Below are 21,328 nucleotides of genomic sequence, written 5' to 3'. Positions count from 1 at the left end.
AATCATTCCAGGAAAAAAAAAAGTGTTAAAAAATCCTTCCACTGGATTTCCAGCATCAGAAATTTGCTCGGAGGTGAAAGTAACTTTAAAATTCCTAAAAACAGAAGTCCACACATTTACTATTGGTGCTTGGAGGAATTTTTTTTAACCAGTCTTTAATTACTAATTATATCATCATCATTATTAACGTTGACGGGTCGTTCTCCAATCTTATGAACATCCCATGACCCTTATGCAATGTGTCTCAAACATATAAAGATTTTACTATAACAAAAAATCAAATTACAAGGAGAGAAAATAAGCGTCAAAAATCCACACGGATCAGCCATTCAGATTAAGATGAGTTGTTTTTATATTATAGTATTAGTTTTCAACAATATTGCCATTATTACTAAATAAAAGACTTTACCCTCTCTTAATATCAAATTGCAGTGTCTTTATAAAAATAATAATTTCAAAAACTTAATTCGAGCATAGGGGGAATAATTTCAAGGATCCTTATCAGAAAATAAGTCACACAACTCAAAAATTAATATCCCAGATATCGTTTGAAATAGACATTTATAAACAACAGGAGCATTCTTTTTACGCTATATGGTTGCCTAAAATTTATGGTTGATGATAAAACAACTAACGCTAATTTATCGTTTTCGAAAGAGAATTACATTTGAGGTATTCTTTTCTTAAAACATTGTGAAAACTCATAAAACTGAGAAATTTTACCTGTCACTCAACATCATGGTGATGTCTGATATTTACGTTTGAGGACTAGAAGTAGAGTATGTAGTACAGTATATCAATGAAGTGTTGTTCGAAAGCCTGAATGTCGAAAATTTCCTCTTATGAGGTTAAGATATAAACTTAAGAGATGATTAAAGCCGGCCATACACGCAGAGAACTGACCGTACGGTTAGTTCTGCAGGACTGGAGCAGAGCTCCTGTCCTGTGATGAATGTCCACCCATGCTACGGACTAGCCTCTTTAGTTCAAGAGAATTGAGCACCCAGGATTAGGCCTACATGGTTACATTTATGGTATATGTTAACCAAATTTGGTACATTACGGGGTATCAAGTACAAATGGTAACCTACATCTACTTTTGAAAATACCAAATCTTGGTACTTTTTACTTTATTTTTTACTCAATATAAATCTGACTTAAAATAATATAAAGAAACGTGATTGGAATTCCATATGGTGGTAATTTATCCGCTACGGTGTTACTGTACTTATTTTTCTTGAAGTCATTAATATGACTACATTTTCCGTTTATCCCTCTTAATCCAAGCATCCAAATGACTCTTGGGAGAAATATACTAAAAGGATTTTTGGACCTTATGGAGATTATCTTATGCTGAAGCCTTACTGCACTTTTAATTAGGCATATTTGTTTTCACGTTGATTTCTAGAAATTGCAAAAGGATTGGGTATATGTAGGCAGAGAGAAAATGTGATAGAGATATTCATAGGCTAATAGAATTATCGGTAGCTATTTAATTTATCCTCTATCCATATTTTACACCTTGGTTTTTTTCCACGAAGAGAGTTCACAACACTTAATCGCAATATTTTATTTTTATTTTTGTTTCAGTATCTGCTTATTATCAGAATTCACGATACTATTGCACGAAAAAGGCAGAATACCGTGGGGTTTTAATGACAAAATATACTATGAAAAAGGAAAGGAAATTTAAGGAAATCATAACTTGGTGAATGAAAACCTAAGATAAAGAGCAATGAAACACAAAATATTACAAACTTGTTTGGGAAATGGATAGTCTGGCAGATGGAAATTTCAAATAATAAAAAAAAAGAATAAATAGAAGTTACTCTACCGACAAGATTATGAGAAAATGTCAAAAGACATAATAAATGGTGATGTGGTTTTCTATCACTTTTAATAAAAGAACTCATCAATTGTGTGTAATATATGCATAAGTCATAACAAATATAACCATAAATAAATTCTCGAAACTAATGATATAGATTGCAAGAATTTATTTAATACAGCAATAGGTCAAAATATTGTGAAACGCAATCATTGCATCATTATAATATAAAAAATGCTTCGATCAAGGGACGAAGTATGAAATGCTGTACGCGTCAAAATAGGTGAGTCAACCCAGTCGTCATGCCAGTCAATGCCCACACTCGCAAGAGACTGGACGGTCCGGTCAAATTTGCTGACCGGATGAGAGGACAGGCTAGTCACACCAAGTTTGTTAAGGATTGGCGGATTCGTGCCAATCGCGGTAAAATCAGCGCGCCAGTCCACTCCGTATATGGCCTGCTTAACTTGAAACAACGTGTGCCACAGCCAAGCCTCCAATCTTGAAGAACCCGACTCGGCGATGGTTGTCAAATTACACTGATGATTGACTTATATAAAGTGAGGTCCCACCGAGACTCGAACTCGGATCGCTGGATTCAAAGTCCAGAGTGCTAACCATTACACCATGGGACCTGCTACATGTTTCACAAAACCCAGAAGAGAATAGTGATTCATTGTACGTCTCGTCGTAACAGCCAACTAAGATTCTCGCACTGGACCAGTGCCAGATATAGTCGGCGCATACTATCGCTACCCGGCTTGATTAAGTAAGAAATGAGAATTAAATAAAATACTTTTCAGAAATTTATGAAACCCAAATGCACACACACAACCATACAAACGCACAGACAGACACACACACACACACACACACACACACATATATATATATATATATATATATATATATATATATATATATATATATATATATATATATATATATATATATGTGTGTGTGTGTGTGTGTGTGTGTGTGTGTGCGCGCGCGCGCGTGCGTGTGAGTGTATGTGTTGTGGGGGAGAGGATGAGTTGTAGAATAAAAATACATTGTGAATGAAGTTTATCGTACTCGAATTATTGAAATAAAACAAAGATATGAAGGATCCTATTATTATATCATTAACCTATTCAGAAAGGTAGATCTTTATTTTAATTATAAGAATATCCACCTAGTGAGCTCTCCTTTCACGAATGAGGCCCACATTTTCTCGAGTCCCATTGCAGTGATAGAGGGCATCAAAGATATGACAATTACCACAGTGGGATGTCAGAGATGTAGAAATATTTGCGAGTTTGCCTCTTTGTGAGTATAGGGTGCAAATCGTTTCACTCATCTGTTGTGTATTTGGTTCCTCTCTTATCAAAAGAACTGCTTTGATTTGGGTCACTCTAACCATGTTATCAGCAAAAAAAAAAAAGAAAAAAAAATAATGAAAAGTTCTGATTTATTTGTGATGTTACGAAGGAAACATTCCCAATTTGATAGTGTTTTGTCTCTAGTGTAACTCTCATCCTGATGGCCTTTCTTCGTTCTAATCAGATTTCTGATTTCAGAATGGTCTTCCGGTATGCATGAAAAAACATGACAGTTAACTTATGAATGTTTCTGTGGTGCTCTTCATGGGAAGAATATAATATTTTGCATATTCATCAAACGTCTCATTAGCTTTTGGAATGCGGCATTAACCAGTGAGACCCCATCAACATTTACTTCGGTTTCTTCTACCCACATCAGAAGTCTGTCATTGGTTTCCTGGCTCACGGGTAGCAAACAGATACAAGTCAGGGGAAACTGTTACCTAGCTTAGATCGAGTTTTCCCAAGTATGAGGCAGATGCTCATGGAAATGGATCTTCAATCGGTCAGATGTCTTCCTTCGTAGCCTTCAGCATCTTTGCCTTTTAACTTCTTTTGCTCCGCCGGAGCATATAGACTGGAGACACAGATTTATTTTTGGCATTCAATATATTATAGTTAATGCTACCATAGCTCAGTTTATCTATAATTCATAATTAATAGAAATGTAAATTTTTTCTTGTTAATTCTTTGTTAATGTGTCTCCGAGTTTAGCGGCTACAATACTCTTATCATTAAATGCTTCAAAAAGCGAGAAAGATATATTTGGGGCAACGTAACTTTCAGAATTACATACCTTGATGCAATGGCTAAACATCTTACAAATGCGATAACTTCCGGCTTTCCGATATGTGTTTTTGTTTTTATTTTTATATTTTCACTCAGAGAGCTTAGACAATCATTCCAGGAAAAGTGTTATAAAATCCTTCCACTTGATTTCCAGTACCACGAATTTCCTCGGAGGTGAAAGTAATTTCAAAATCCATAGAAACAGCAGCAACATAAATAAACAAAAGTCCGGATATTTACCATTGTTACTTGGTGGAAATTCTCGGCCCAGTCATTAATTACTAATTATATCACCATCATTATTAACGGGTCGCTCTCGAATATTATGAATATCACACGAGCCTTGTGCAAAGTGTCTCAAACTTATAAACAATTTACTTTGACCGAAAATCAAATTACAAGGAAAGAAAATAAGCGTCAGAAATTCCTATGAATCAGCATTTCAGCTCAAGATGAGTTGTTTTCATATTACATTATTAGTTTTCAACACTTTTACCATTATTACAAAATAAAAGATTTTACCCATCCTTAATACTAAATCATAATGTCTTTACAAAAATAATAGTTTCGAAAGCTTAATTCGAGCATATATAGGAGGAATAATATTCATAGATCCTTCTAGGTGTTTGTTTGGTAACTCAAGGGTCATTATCAAAATATAAGTCACACAACTCAAAAATTAACTTTCTAGATATCGTTTGAAACAGCCATTCACAAACAACAGTCATTTTACGCTATATGGTTGTCTAAAATTCATGGTTGATGATAAAACCACTAACGCTGATTTATTGCTTTCGAAAGGGAATCACATTTGATGTATTCTTTTCTTAAAATATTGTGAAAACTCATAAAACTAAGAAATTTGAGTGAACATCTTGGTGATGTCTAATATTAACATTTGAGGACTAGAAGTACAGTATGTAATATATCAAAGAGGTTATGTTCGAAAACCTGAATGGCGCATAATTCCACATATGATTTTAGGGTCTAAACTAAAAGATATGATTATCTTGAAACACTGTGTGCCACAGCCAAGACTCCAGGTTCGAAGAACCCCATTCATCGATGGGTCTCGAATTACCCTGATGTCTGACTTTTATAAAGTGAGGTCCCACCGAGACTCGAACTCGGATCGCTGGATTCAAAGTCCAAAGTGCTGACCATTACACCATGGGACCTGTTATCTGCTAATTCAAACCCAGAAGACAATAGTAATTCATTGTACGTCTCGTTGTAACACCGCGCCAACCAACCAAAGATTTTCTCGCGCTGGACCAGTGCCAGACATACTGTAGTCCAAGATGGAATAAGATAAGGTGAGTTACCTAGCCTTCCCGTTTTCTACACTCACGCGCATGACGTCACCTGGATAGTTCAGCCAGGCGACATATAGGCGGGAAATATGCTTTTTTTTTTTCTTTTTCTTTTTGTAACAGGCGTTCTTGTTTTCTTTTGCGTTGACAGATTCATAATGGTTATGTTTGAAATATATGGTTGCTCCAATTCTTATAAGACCACTATAACTGTTGGTGGTGAAAAGTAAATAGATTTTCCCGTTTCCCAAAAGATGCAGAACTAAGTAAGAAGTAGGTGAATATATGCAAAGAAAATGATGGTATCAATGCCAAATATGCAGTAATTTGTTCGTCACATTTCCAACCCAATGATTTTTCCAGAAACCATAGGCACGAGTTGCTCAATTGTTGCCCTAAGACTGCCATACTGACATAAAATTTTTATAATAATGTAATTACTATTGGGGTTCGGGTAAGCCTATCACTAATATCTCGTCATTTTAGTTTCATTTACTAGGCATATGTTGCATTTAGCATTTTGGGCAACTAGGTGAACTGTATATGAACAGGCTCACTTAAAAAAAAAAAACACGAGAATATATGGATATATCAATCATATTCCTCATACAAGTAAATATTTAGCTACGATGGGAAGAATGTTTCTGAAGATGAGAGAGAGAGAGAGAGAGAGAGAGAGAGAGAGAGAGAGAGAGAGAGAGAGAGAGAGAGAGAGAGAGAGAATTTTACAAATAAAAATTTCGTATGTATAAATACTATTATTTAAGCTTCAGATTACAATAAATAATAAATTTTGTTGCTTCGAAATTTTTGAAAAGTTTCCGTCTCGGCAGAACCACCCCATCTAATCAACTTGATTCAAAATTATTTAAGAGACTATGGTTTTCAGGTTGGAGATAAAATCATTATATCAAAATCTATGTGAAACATCGTACCTTTATCAGTAAATAATCTCAAAATATACCACAAAATTAATGAGTCACTTGAACGTGTGAGGTTATAAACGTCAATGTGAGAAACAGCAGTTCAGCTACTCACTTCCTTAGTGGCTTATTCCATCAAATTTTGTAGTAACAAAGGCTTATTGAAATGACAGTTTTGTAATGAAACATCGGATCTTATATCTTTGATTTTTAATTGGTTTGGCTTGAATAACTTGTAAATGAAGTATGTCGTAAAGAAAGGTAGAGGTGCTTTCTCAAACTGTCCACGTCAAGTTGAAATAGATGCTATATTTTGTTATTAATGCTAAAGTGAAAGGCAAAAAGGTTTCGTCCCATTAAAAGGATTATCGTTTAACACGTTGCATGGTCTGTAAGGATTACAGTTCTTGATGACAAGACGGCTATGTCAAGACACAGTCGAACATCCCTGTTCTTACATAAGACAAATTGGTCATTGCCACGGTCATCCGTAACCTTTGGAGTTTCAATATATACTACGGTTATACATAGTAGGTAAAGAGAATAATTAACGAGTTAAGGTCTTAATGTTTGTAATAATGATGAAGCTACTGTACATCTTGTGTCATTACAGAGTGCTTAAATATAAGTGGTTCATGTCAAAGGTTAAATATTGCTCCCAATCATCTAGATTCCGAGTTATATATCTCTGAGTGTCTCATGAAGCACCTTCTTTCTGTTAACAATGAGACCGAGGAAGGAAAATCAAGTAAAAGATTTAAGAGAGATAAAACCTGAAACACTGATAGGATATGAGTCCTTAAGTTCTTTGATGGGAGAGTTCGTGGCTTTTAAATTTAGAAATAAGTATACATCATTAGGCTCAGTTTATGTAGATGAAAGTCGATAATAGGACATCACTTGTAAAGAAAAAGGTATTATATAGGTCATGTAATCATTTTAGAGAAAATCTACAAATATGCAATATTTATTCAAAATTTCCCATGGTCATGGTCTAAAACCAGGAGTCAAAGCCGTTTCATATCTTATTGATATATTCAAAGCCACCAATATTGATGTTCCCGAGGAGGTAATGAGATTTTTATTATTAGAAGTTGGCTAAATTTTAGAATAGAAATAAACTAAGAAGGAAAATGTTCACAGCAAAGTTGTGAAAAAAAGATAAAAGAAATTGTTCAGTAATATTGAAAATTTATTTCATTGAAACGAAAGAGAGAGAGAGAGAGAGAGAGAGAATGATTATATTAAGATTTTTAATAAAATATAGGAATAAAGCTTTTGTCATGCGTGAATTTTTATTTCCATTGCTATTATATTCCCTATCATAATATGTATTTTGGTATTATAGTCATAAAGACATTAATATCAGCCTAATTTCATAAATGCAATGCCCGGAATCCAAAAAATGGCACAAATAATAAGGCTGTTTGTACAGGACGGCTCTCAAATAAACGCTCGGAACTCTCCAGGTGACGTCACAGAGCACAGCTGAGCTCCCGGCACCATGTGCGGTAACTCACCTTATCTTATTCCATCTTGCTGTAGTCTGCGCATACTATTGCTACCCGGCTTGATTAAGTAAAAGGTGGGATTTAATTGAAATACGCTTTAGACATTTATGAAACCCAAATACACACACACACACACACACACACACACACACACACATATATATATATATATATATATATATATATATATATATATATATATATATATATATATATATATATATATATATATATTCTCCTACCCTTACTATGTGAAAAGTAACCAATTACAGAGCAGTAGTTAACCCCTTGAGAAAAGAAGAATTGTTTGGTAATACAAGTGTAGTCAGGTATATGAGGACAGAGAAGAGTAAAGAATATGCCAGACTATTTGGTGTATGTGTAGGCAAAGGAAAAATGAACCGTAACTAGAGAGAGAGAATATCCAATGAGTACTGTCTGGCCAGTCAAAGGATCCAATAACTCTCTATCGGTAGCATCTTAACACCCATGCATATGCCACTGTCACCAGCCATGGAACTTGATATTCATTATATGAGTCTCCTCATTTAGACCTTTTTGGAGAACCTGACTCCAACAACATCCAGTTCAGCGTTAGCTGGGATGACTGACATGATCCGACCTTCACCGTATAGTATATTGTATATTATGTAGAGTATTCTTTGTATAATATTATGGTTTGTGTAAAAGAAAATCCCGATGTGGTATTTATATTGTCGTTAATTTCTTTAATTTTTATGTAATATTTATAATTAATAAATTTCTCAAATGATTCTTTCATTGATTCAGTTTCATAAGTGTAAATAATAAGTTGTTTTTCTCGTGTATGGGAAAGCATAGACACAACGATTTCGAATAATAAAATTTTAAATCTTTTATAATATTCATATTCAATCCTCTTAATAAATTGAAGGAATATTTGAATATACATGTAAAGGTAATCCTTGATCTTCCATTATTATGACTCGATGGAAGTGATTGGTCTTCCTCTTCTGCAAATTCTACAAGAATGGTGAGGCTGCAAAGCCCACCTGCAATACTGCCATCCTTGTTTGCGACAGAGTGTGATGTCATGACGTCAGTCGCTATAAGTTGATGAGTGATATAATTAAAACATTCTCTGTCCAGTCATTAAGTACTAATTATATCATCATCATTATTAACGTTGACGGGTCGTTCTCGAATCTTATGAGCATCACACGAGCCTTGGGCAATGTGTCTCAAACTTATAAACAATTTACTTTGACCAATAATCAAATTACAAGGAAAGAAAATAAGCGTCAGAAATCCCTATGAATCAGCATTTCAGCTCAAGATGAGTTGTTTTCATATTATATTATTAGTTTTCAACACTTTTACCATTATTACAAAATAAAAGATTTTTCCCACCCTTAATACTAAATTATAATGTCTTTATAAAAATAAGAATTTCGAAAACTTAATTCGAGCATATATAGGAGGAATAATATTCATAGATCCTTCTAAGTGTTTGTTAGGTAACTCGAGGATCATTATCAGAAAATAGGTCATACAACTCAAAAATTAACTTTCTAGTTATCGTTTGAAACAGCCATTCACAAAGAACAGTCATTTTACGCTATATGGTTGTCTGAAATCCATGGATGATGATAAAACAGTTAACGCCGATTTATTGCTTTCGAAAGGGAATCATATGTGAGGTATTCTTTTCTTAAAATATTGTGAAAACTCATAAAACTGAGAAATTTGACTAATTACTGAACATCATGGTGATGTCTAATATTAATATTTGAGGACTAGAAGTACAGTTTATGTAATATATCAAAGAGGTTATGTTCGAAAACCTGAATGGCGTAAAATTCCACTTATGATTTTAGGGTCTAAACTAAAGATATGATTATCTTGAAACACTGTGTGCCACAGCCAAGACTCCAGGTTCAAAGAACCCCATTCATCGATGGGTTTCGAATTATACTGATATTTGACTTTTATAAAGCGAGGTCCCACCGAGACTCGAACTCGGATCGCTGGATTCAAAGTCCAAAGTGCTAACCATTACACCATGGGACCTGTTCTATGTTAAACCAAACCCAGAAGAGAATAGTGATTCATTGTACGTCTCATCGTAACACCGCGCCAGCCAACTAAGATATTCTCGCGTTGGACCAGTGCCAGACATACTGTAGTCTGCGCATACTATCGCTACCCGGCTTGATTAAGTAAGAGGTGAGATTTAAATGAAATACTCTTTAGACATTGATGAAACCCCAATACACACACACATACACACACACACACACCCATATATATATATATATATATATATATATATATATATATATATATATATATATATATATATATATATATATATATATATATATATATATGTACATATATATATATATATATATATATATATATATATATTTATATAAATATATATATATATATATATATATATATATATATATATATATATATATATATATATATATATATATATATATATATATATATATATATATATATATTCTCCTATCCTTACTATGTGAAAAGTAACCAATTATAGAGCAGTAGTTAACCCCTTGAGAAAAGAAAAATTGTTTGGTAATATAAGTGTAGTCAGGTATATGAGGACAGAAAAGTGTAAAGAATATGCCAGACTATTTGGTGTATGTGTAGGCAAAGGAAAAATGAACCGTAACTAGAGAGAGAGAGAGAGAATATCCAATGAGTACTGTCTGGCCAGTCAAAGGATCCAATAACTCTCCATCGGTAGTATCTTAACACCCATGCATATGCCACTGTCACCAGCCATGGAACTTGATATTCATTATATGAGTCTCCTCATTTAGAGCTTTTTGGAGAACCTGACTCCAACAACATCCAGTTCAGCGTTAGCTGGGATGACTGACATGATCCGGCCTTCACCGTATAGTATATTGTATATTATGTAAAGTATTCTTTGTATAATATTATGGTTTGTGTAAAAGAAAATCCCGATGTGGTATTTATATTGTCGTTAATTTCTTTTTAATTTTTATGTAATATTTATAATTAATAAATTTCTCAAATGATTCTTTCATTGATTCAGTTTCATAAGTGTAAATAATAAGTTGTTTTTCTCGTGTATGGGAAAGCATAGACACAACGATTTCGAATAATAAAATTTTAAATCTTTTATAATATTCATATTCAATCCTCTTAATAAATTGAAGGAATATTTGAATATACATGTAAAGGTAATCCTTGATCTTCCATTATTATGACTCGATGGAAGTGATTGGTCTTCCTCTTCTGCAAATTCTACAAGAATGGTGAGGCTGCAAAGCCCACCTGCAATACTGCCATCCTTGTTTGCGACAGAGTGTGATGTCATGACGTCAGTCGCTATAAGTTGATGAGTGATATAATTACAAAATTCTCAGTCCAGTCATTAAATACTAATTATATCATCATCATTATTAACGTTGACGGGTTGTTCTCGAATCTTATGAGCATCACATGAGTCTTGTGCAATGTGTCTCAAACTTAAAAACAACTTACTTTGACCAAAAATCAAATTAAAAGGAAAGAAAATAAGCGTCAGAAATTCCTATGAATCAGTATTTCAGCTTAAGATGAGTTGTTTTCATATTATATTATTAGTTTTCAATAATTTTACCATTATTACAAAATAAAAGATTTTACCCACCCTTAATACTAAATTGTAATGTCTTTATAAAAATAAGAATTTCGAAAACTTAATTCGAGAATAGGAGGAATAATATTCATAGATCCTTCTAAGTGTTTGTTGGGTAACTCAAGAATAATTATCAAAAAATAAGTCATACAACTCAAAAAATTAACATTCCAGATATCGTTTGAAACAGTCATTTATAAACAACAGGAGCAGTCTTTTTACGCTATATGGTTGCCTAAGATTCATGGTTGATGATAAAACAACTAACGCTCAATTATCGCTTTCGTTAAGGAATCATATTTGAGGTATTCTTTTCTTAAAACAATGTGGAAACTCATAAAACTGAGAAATTTGACCAATTACTCAACATCATGGTGATGTCTAATACTTACGTTTGAGGACTAGAAGTACAGTATTTATTGTATCAAAGAGGGGAGGTTCGAAAACCTGAATGTCACAAAAGTCCCCTGATGATGTTAAGGTCTAAACTTAAATGATGATTAACTTGAAACAATGTGTGCGAAGACTCCAACCTGGAAGCCTGGAAGAACCCCCAAGGAGGTTAAATGGGTGGAGGTGGGGCTGGTAGTCAATGCTTATGGGAGACAGTGAAGCCGACTGCCATAGCCGGCCGACATGCCCTCTATCGTAGACAGAAAGATCTTGGGAGGAGAGTAATCAGCTATTGCTTTACCCTTTCCGCGTTACTCTTAAGTATTATGATAATCTTAAGAAGGATCAATCCTCGGACAGGGAAATGGAAGATTGACAGTGAAAAAAATGTCATTTATAAAGATAGAATCATTATTTTTTTGCAGATGATGCCTTAATAATTGCACAGTATATACATAATGCAAAGCGTAACATTCAGGTATTAGTAGAAACTAGTAAAAAATATGGGTTGGAAATTAATAAAGAAAAGAGTAATATCATGATTTACAATATGAAAGAAAAGCCAGATAACATAGAGGTAATCAAAGTATTAGAAAGTTTGACATACTTAGGAATAAAGCTAGACAATAGTAGGAATATATTCAAAACTCAGAAAAGGGTAATGATAGAAAAGGCACAAAAAGTAGCTAATCTAACATATTCAGTTATAGAGAAAAGTTGCAATAAAGTGATGATAGGAAAAACGTTCTGGAAAAGTATTGCTTTACCATCTACTTTGTATGGAACAAATGTTATAAATCTAACAGAAACTGAAATAGAGAAACTACAAAGAATAGAGAATGGGTATACAGGAAGATTTTAGGTGCCACTAAAAGCACAGCTAATACTGCTCTAAGAGGGAGATAGGTGCATCTTCTATGAAAGCAAGGGTGGTGGATGGGAAGCTGCAGTACTTAAATCGTACCCTGAATGGAAAGAAGGAAATACTGAAAATAATTATCCAGGATATTCAAAAAAAAAGAAGGAAGATGGTGGAAACAACCTGCAAAGTATTTGGAAGAATAAAGTTTAGGCATAAGACAAATAAGAAGAATGAACAAGGCAGAAATGAAGACGGAAACCAGAAAGTGGGATATTGAAAAGTGGAAAGAAGAAATAGAAAGTAAAGTGAGCTTAGAAATATATAGAACGTGGAAGAAAGAAATTAAAGAAGAGTTAATTTATGACAATACATTTGCTTCAGTGATATTTTTTTAGAGCAAGAACTAATACGTTAAAACTAAATATTGTAAATAGACACAATGGAGGGAATGTAAACTGTAATTTTTGTGAAAATGAGGAGGAAGATTTGATACATTTTTTGTTATTTTGCCAGGAATATAGAAAAGAAAGGAATGAAGCAATTGAGCTACAACAACCATACGACGAAGACCCAAAGAAAATAGTTGGATTATTTTTATTTAGTGAAACAAATATAGAAAAGAAAAAAGAAGTATTAAACATAATGTGGAAGAAAAGACAAAACAGTACAAGAAGATAAGCGTTTGAGGCGCCGTTGTAAAGGCTATGCCTCACCCCAGAACCTGAACCTGAACCTGACCGGATAATTCCATCTAATGTTTTCATCAGGTACAAGGATTAAAGGATTTAGCCTTCCAGATCAGATACGCTAACGGCTTGGTAGAGTCGATAAATCTGGTCAGAAAATCAAAAATCGGTAAAGATAAAGTGAGTTCTAGCCTCTAGACTCTCTAGAGTGAAATAGTCATTAAGAAGGTCAAACGAAATGATTCGTGTTTTGTGATTTTTTTTTTCTTTAATTATGCTTTGACATACAATTCATCCAGGAAGTGACTGCCGGCCACTACAGTGTATCAGTTTTGTATACGTCTGACGATTCCACATTTTATTTTTTGTTAGTATTTTTGCTGAGAACTTTTTAACAGCATAATGTTTTTTCCCCTAATTAATTCCTAATTAAAATTTGCATATGGCATGGGTAAAAAAAAAAAAAATATAAATATCTGCTCTTGCGTCAATGGATGAAGAAATGAAGTGTTTATATTTTCAGAATCTAGACTGCAACCAAGCTCTTTGACCATAGCAGCATTCGTTGATAGTCCATCAAAAGTTAGAGATAATTTTGACCCCCACTGAACGCAGCTTAGCCAAATATTGCCTTAACAAATTAACACGCTCAGCTCTTCCTTCTTGAGATGAGCGGTAAATTATTCATATTTGTTAGCAGTCTATCAAAATTTCATCCTTGAAGCGCTTAGAGCATAATCATGAACTAGTAATTGGAGCAAAATTTTCTCGTCGCGTAGCTCGAACCCATTCCTTTCTAAGCGACCAAAGATAATAATGATGTAGAAGAAATGCTAACGACAACGATAATGATTAGTAATCATAAAAACAAAGACGATATTGATAGTGCAGGTTTTGATAATGTTAATGAATTCTACAGCAGAGTCAATATTCTTGTTGCTGCTAGCATTCAGTACTTTTTACTTTTTACAATTTTATACAGCATTTCATTGAAAATTGAGCACTTACCAATGAAATGTAACAGTAGGATTTAAATTTTTGGCGAATATTTGATTACATCAAAATGCAGTACACGAGGTCGGCATTAGTAACTGAGGAGCAGAAATAATTTGTAGCGTGTCGATACAGATAATGGACCTATGAGCTCCCAGCCATCAGGTCGCGACCTTTTTGCCTACCATTAGCCGAGACGGCTAACTTCACTTCTCCCGCTCTGGGGCATTTCCGGCTATTTAACCTCCTTGAGAACCCCACTCATCGAAGGGTGTCGAATTGCAAGTATGATTAACTTAAAGTGAGGTCCCACCGAGACTCGAACTCGGATCGCTGGATTCAAAGTCCAGAGTGCTAACCATTACACCATGGGACCTGTTCTATGTTAAACCAAACCCAGAAGAGAATAGTGATTCATTGTACGTCTCGTCGTAACACTGCGCCAGCCAACTAAGATATTCTCGTGTTGGGTCAGTGCCAGACATCGTCTGCGCATACTATCGCTACCCGGCTTGATTAAGTAAGAGGTGAGATTTAAGAAAAATACTTTTCAGAAATTCTTGAAACCCAAATACACACACACATACACACAAATTTATATATATATATATATATATATATATATATATATATATATATATATATATATATATATATATATATATATATATATATATATATATATATGCATATATATATATATATATATATATATATATATATATATATATATATATATATGCATATATATATATATATATATATATATATATATATATATATATATATATATATATATATATATGCATATATATATATATATATATATATATATATATATATATATATATATATGCATATATATATATATATATATATATATATATATATATATATATATATATATATGTATGTATGTATACAGTATGTGTGTGTATGTTTGGGTGAATGAAGTTTACCGAATTCGAATTACTTAAAGAAAACAAAGTCATGAAGGATCCTTTTATTTTGTCTTTAAGTTTTTTTAGAAACGTAGATTTTTAATTTCATTATATGAACATTGAAGAAGCCTCATTAACTCTCTCTCTCTCTCTCTCTCTCTCTCTCTCTCTCTCCTCTCTCTCTCTCTCTCTCTCTCTCTCTCTCTCTCTCTCTCTTAAAAGCAATATATCAAATACTGATAGAAATATATCTAATTTAAAAGAAATCCTTACGAAGTAAAGTAAACTGCTAAAGAAGACGGTTTATGAGTAAATAGTCCACGATTCTTCCAAAATTATTATTATTATGCTTCATCAAATAAATAAAGGTATTTTGGAGGAGTATACTGTATACAGAATATCGTGGAAAACATTAACAAAACTGATTAGAATTTAGAGACTTCCTCGGAGGTGACAGTGATTTCACAATCATTTAGATTAACAAAAGTACGGATATTCATCAAAGGTCATTGGAGGGAATTATCTGCCCAGTCATTTATTGATAATTAAATGATCATCTTTTTTAACTTTATCTGGTCATACTCAGACCTTATAAACATCATAGGAACCTCGCAAAGTGACTCAAACTTATAAACCTTTGGCTTAATTTGACCGTAAACCAAATTATATCGAAAGAAAAATGGAAAATGGGCGTCAGTCTGTCTCCAACAGCCATAAAGGTGAGACCTGTTTCTTCTCTCCGCCTAAAACTCGAGATTAGAGGCCACTGTGGATCTCTTTTAAATCTATCCTAGACGTTAGGTCATCGGCATTGTTCAGGCCTCTCTTTCAGTGTCAGCATATGTAGGCCTCATGTGTCGCCTCTCTTTTTGACAAAACTTCAAGAGAAGTGAACGTTATGATGCAGAATGAAGATTAATATGTAAGACTTGAGCCAAGGGCCTCTTAAGAAACCAAGAAGACATGTCAGGTTAAAAGAGTGTCTAACAAACATTAGGGTCAGAGTTCATAAAGCAACCTAAGCTAACTCAGCATAAGCCATGATGATGCAAGCATGAAAATTGACAGAAATATTTATGTGGAGTAGTCTTTATGCAAAAAGTGCTGGCCACGATAAATTGCAAATAAAATTTTGTATAAATACCAAAATCATATCATTGATAGGATAAATAAGTGGATTCTTTGCCATTAAAATTGCAGACTCTTCTTATGAAAACACTCCTTTCTTTTTAGGAATACAGTTTGTTAGTTCTTTCCAATGCCACAAAGCCTAATACGTAAAATAATTTAACTTTCTTAGTATTTCTACCCATTTTCCCTATTTCTTTATTTCCATGGTTATATATAGACATACGTATATATATATATATATATATATATATATATATATATATATATATATATATATATATATATATATATATATATATATATATATATATATATATATATATAAATCCAAGTCTTCTGTATATGCTCTGTCTGAGCAAAAAAAGTTAGAAGGCAATGATGCTGGAGGCTACGAAGGAAGATACCTGACAGATTGTTGATAAATTGTCGTGTTCACCAATGATAGCAGAATAGACGTTAATATACACATAATCATAATTCTAAATGATATAAGCAGTTAATAATGAGGTAGCATATTTTTTCATATATATATATATATATATATATATATATATATATATATATATATATATATATATATATATATATATATATATATGTGTGTGTGTGTGTGTGTGTGTGTATATATATATATATATATATATATATATATATATATATATATATATATATATATATATATATATATATATATATATATGCTACCTCATTATTAACTGCTTATATCATTTAGAATTATGATTATGAGTATATTAACGTCTATTCTGCTATCATTGGTGATCATGAGTGTTATAGACTCGTGAAGATAAGAGACAAGTGCAGCAAATGAATGCAGTACAGTCCAATCCAGTCTTTTTACGTGTGCACCTTGCACTGAAGTCCGTCCTGCATAAACATATAGTCAAATCCCAGCAACATTTAGAAATCAGTTCAAGTGTGGTGCACATGATTTTCCAGTTGTTATATATTTTTTTTTTTTTTTTTTTTTTTTTTTTTTTTTTTTTTTGAAGTTCTGGATTACGTTTAACGCGTTGTCCTTAGATATGAACGGCTTGATAGACTGCTCTTTTCAAAAGTTCCCTTAGCGCACTTTTAGCTAGTGAGATTAGGTCATGTGATCTATGTTGCTTCTGGGCTAAGAGATCAAGTCTTGCCTCGTCTACTGATTAAGTCTTACTAGACATGTCATACATCAGATCTACAATTTGCCTCAGTTCCTCTAGATCAGATTCTTCAACTTCAGATTGTTTGTGGGGAGGTTTTAAAAATGTAGCTGAAGCTCCATTAAAGATAAGTTGTCTTTTTTTCTTTTCCATTGAAACGGGATAAGGCATCCCACCCAGTGAAAGCAAGGAAAATTCCTTTGGATTTTCTGGTCCAAGTGAAGATGCAAGGTCATATATAGGAATCCACCTAGTTTATTCTCCTTTCCCGAATGAGGCCCACAATTTCTCGAGTTCCATTGCAGTGATAGAGGGCATCAAAGATATGATAATTACCACAGTGGGATGTCAGTGATGTAGAAATATTGGCGAGTTTGCCTCTACGTGAGTACATGGTGCAAATCCCTTCACTCATCTGTTGTGTATTTGGTTCCTCTCTTATCAAAAGAACTGCATTGCTTTGGGTCACTCTAACCATGTTAGCAGCAAAACATTAGAAGAGTTCTGATTTATTTGTACTGTTACGAAGGAAGCCAAGGCTTGCGTGGATGGATGGAGTAAAGAGAGCTCTAGGTGATAGGAGGATAGATGTTGGTGAGAGGCAAGAGAGCGTGCTAGAAATAGGAATGAATGGCGAACGATTGTGTCGCAGTTCCGATAGGGCCTGCTGCTTCCTCCGGTGCCTTGGATGACCACGGAGGTAGAAGCAGTAGGGGATTCAGCGTTATGAGGCTTCATCTGTGGTGGACAACGAGGTAGGGTGAGCTCTGGCACCCTAGCAGTACCAGCCGAACTCGGTTGAGTCCCTTGTCAGGCTGGGAGGAACTTAGAGAGGAGAGGTCCCCTTTTTTGTTTCATTTGTGTGATGTCGGCTACCCCCCGAAATTGGGGGAAGTGCCTTGGTATATGTATGTATGTATGTATGTATGTTACGGAGGAATCATTTCCAATTTGATGGTATTTTGTCTTCAATGCAACATTCATCTTGAAGGCCTTTCTTCGTTCTAATCAGACTTCTGATTTCAGAATGGTTTTCTGGTATACATGAAAAATTATGCCTTTCTTGCCTATTATGAAAACATCTGGTTAAATGAATGCCCTACTGATTTTAAACCTCTTTTTTATAGACGGTATGTCGACGACACGTTTTTGTTATTTCGTAGCCCAAGTCATGTCCAATTATTTTTAAACTATTTGAATTCCAAACACCAAAATATAAATTTTACTAGTGAAGTGGAAATGGATGGTAACATATCTTTCCTTGACATCAACATTCATAAATTTAGTACTGGGTTTAACACATCTGTCTACAGGAAACCAACGTTCACTGGCTTATGCACTAAATTCTCCTCATTTATTCCTTAACAATAAAAGAGAAATCTTATCTGTACTCTCACTTATAGAGCGTATAGCCTTTGCTCTAATTACCTCAACATTCATAAGGAACTGACGTATATTAAAAAACTACTTTATAACAATGGATTCCCGTATAATTTTACTGATACGTATATAGGGAAAACACTAAGCAAACTCACGCTACCACCTTGTGAAAGGAAACTAATTGCTCCTCGGAAAAATATCTTCTTTTCTATTCCATACCTGGGGTCCCACAGTTTTAAAATACGAAATCATTGCGGTAGAATTGTGCCTAATTTTATCCTCAGGTATCATTGAAGATCGTGTTTTCCCCCTCAAACGCTATGAGCAAATTTTTCAAATTAAAAGACCGGGTCTCAGATGATCTTTGTTCGGGTGTCATATATAAATATAAGTGTGATCGCTGTAATGCATCGTATATTGGAAAAAGTGAAAGACATTACCGTGCAAGATTGTCTAAGCACTTCGGTCGCTCACCTAGAACGGGTAATTATATGGCAAAACCACCCCATTCAGCCATCAGAGACCATTCCGTAAGTGAGCACCACCCAATGTCCAAGGGGAATTTTTCCATCTTAGCCACTTCGCAGAGTAACCTCGACTTACTAATAATGGAGGCAATATTCCAGTACAAACTAAAACCAAACCTGGGCCGGGCAACGTATGAATTAAATTGTGTTTAATTTTATATCATATGAGTTTATAGCGCTGGCGCTTTGATCTTTCATTTTGTATTTAGATTGATTTTATAGTTATATGTTAATTTCTTATTTTATTTCATAAAGTTTTTGTATGTTCATTTTAAATTTTGTTTTAAATATTTATCATACTATGTTTTAACTTATATAATGTATCCTATTTTAGGCTCTGATGATGGAAACAGATTTTCCGAAAGCTAAGCAATAAAGATGTATATCATAACCCTGGTACTATTAGTCGTATATATATATATATATATATATATATATATATATATATATATATATATATATATATATATATATATATATATATATATATATATATATATATATATAAATATTTATATATAAATATATATATATATATATATATATATATATATAAATATATATATATATATATATATATATATATATATATATATATATATATATATATTTATTTATATATAAATATATATATACATATATATATATATATATATATATATATATATATATATATATATATATATATATATATATATATATATATGTATATATATACGTATATATATACACACATATATATATATATATATATATATATATATATATATATATATATATATATATATATATATGTATATATGTATATATATATACACATATATCTATCTATCTATCTATCTATCTATCTATCTATATATATATATATATATATATATATATATATATATATATATATATATATATATATATGTCTGTTAATTTCTCGTTTGTGCGTGTGTGTTGTTGGGAAGAGGATGAGTTGTAGAACAAAAATACATTGTGAATGAAGTTTACCGTATTCGAATTAGTGAAAGAAAACAAAGTCATGAAGGATATTATAAGTTTATCATTAACTTATCTAAATAGGTAAATTTTGATTTTGATTATAAGGTCTCTCTCTCTCTCTCTCTCTCTCTCTCTCTCTCTCTCTCTCTCTCTCTCTCTCTCTCTCTCTCTCTCTCTCTCTCTCTCTCTCTCTCTTAAAAGTATTATATCCTTTAATGATAGAAATATATCTAATTTAGAATAAATCGTTACGAAGTAAATAAAACTTCTAAAGAAGAAGGTTCATGAGAAAATAGTCCATGATTCTACCAAATTATTATTATTCTTTCCTCATCAAATAAATAAAGATATGTTTGAGGCGTATATATAAAAAATCGATGAAAACATTGACGGACATATTAAAATGTAAGGACTTCCTGAGAGGTGACAGTGATTTTACAATTGTTTAGATTAACAGAAGTCCGGATATTCATCATAGGCCATTGGTGGGAATTATCTGCCCAGTCATTGATTACAAATTAAATGATCACCTTTTTTAACGTTGTCTGGTCATTCTCAGATCTTATAAACATCACAGGAGCCTTGCAAACTTTCTCAAACTTTAAACCTTTTGCTTTGTTTGACCGAAATCAAATTATATCGAAAGAAAAATAGAAAATAGGCGTCAGTCAGTCTCCAACAGCCATAGTAGCAAGACCTGTTTCTTCTCTCCTCCGCCTAAAACTCAAGATTAGAGGCCACTGTGAATCTCTTAAAAATCTATCCTTGACGTTAGGTCATCGGCATCGTTCTGTCCTCTCTTTCAGTGTCACCATAGGTAGGTCTTTGTGTCACTTTTCTTTGTGACAAAACTTAAAAAAAAATGAAAGTTATGAT

General features: G+C 33.0%; 4 non-coding genes across 4 annotated transcripts; all 4 read right to left on the bottom strand.

Annotated features, from left to right (window-relative positions):
• Window positions 1-2,391: 2,391 nt before the first annotated feature.
• TRNAQ-UUG (transfer RNA glutamine (anticodon UUG)) lies at window positions 2,392-2,463 on the bottom strand. The gene has a single exon. It is a non-coding gene; the product is annotated as a tRNA-Gln (tRNA).
• Window positions 2,464-5,084: 2,621 nt separating this feature from the next.
• On the bottom strand, window positions 5,085-5,156 carry TRNAQ-UUG (transfer RNA glutamine (anticodon UUG)). The gene has a single exon. It is a non-coding gene; the product is annotated as a tRNA-Gln (tRNA).
• Window positions 5,157-9,702: 4,546 nt separating this feature from the next.
• On the bottom strand, window positions 9,703-9,774 carry TRNAQ-UUG (transfer RNA glutamine (anticodon UUG)). The gene has a single exon. It is a non-coding gene; the product is annotated as a tRNA-Gln (tRNA).
• Window positions 9,775-14,627: 4,853 nt separating this feature from the next.
• Window positions 14,628-14,699, bottom strand: TRNAQ-UUG (transfer RNA glutamine (anticodon UUG)). The gene has a single exon. It is a non-coding gene; the product is annotated as a tRNA-Gln (tRNA).
• Window positions 14,700-21,328: the final 6,629 nt, after the last annotated feature.

This window comes from Palaemon carinicauda, chromosome 8 (assembly GCF_036898095.1).
Source record: "Palaemon carinicauda isolate YSFRI2023 chromosome 8, ASM3689809v2, whole genome shotgun sequence".
Taxonomy (NCBI): domain Eukaryota; kingdom Metazoa; phylum Arthropoda; class Malacostraca; order Decapoda; family Palaemonidae; genus Palaemon; species Palaemon carinicauda.
Note: the sequence above shows the minus strand (reverse complement) of the source record. Positions and strands in the feature narration are given on the sequence as shown.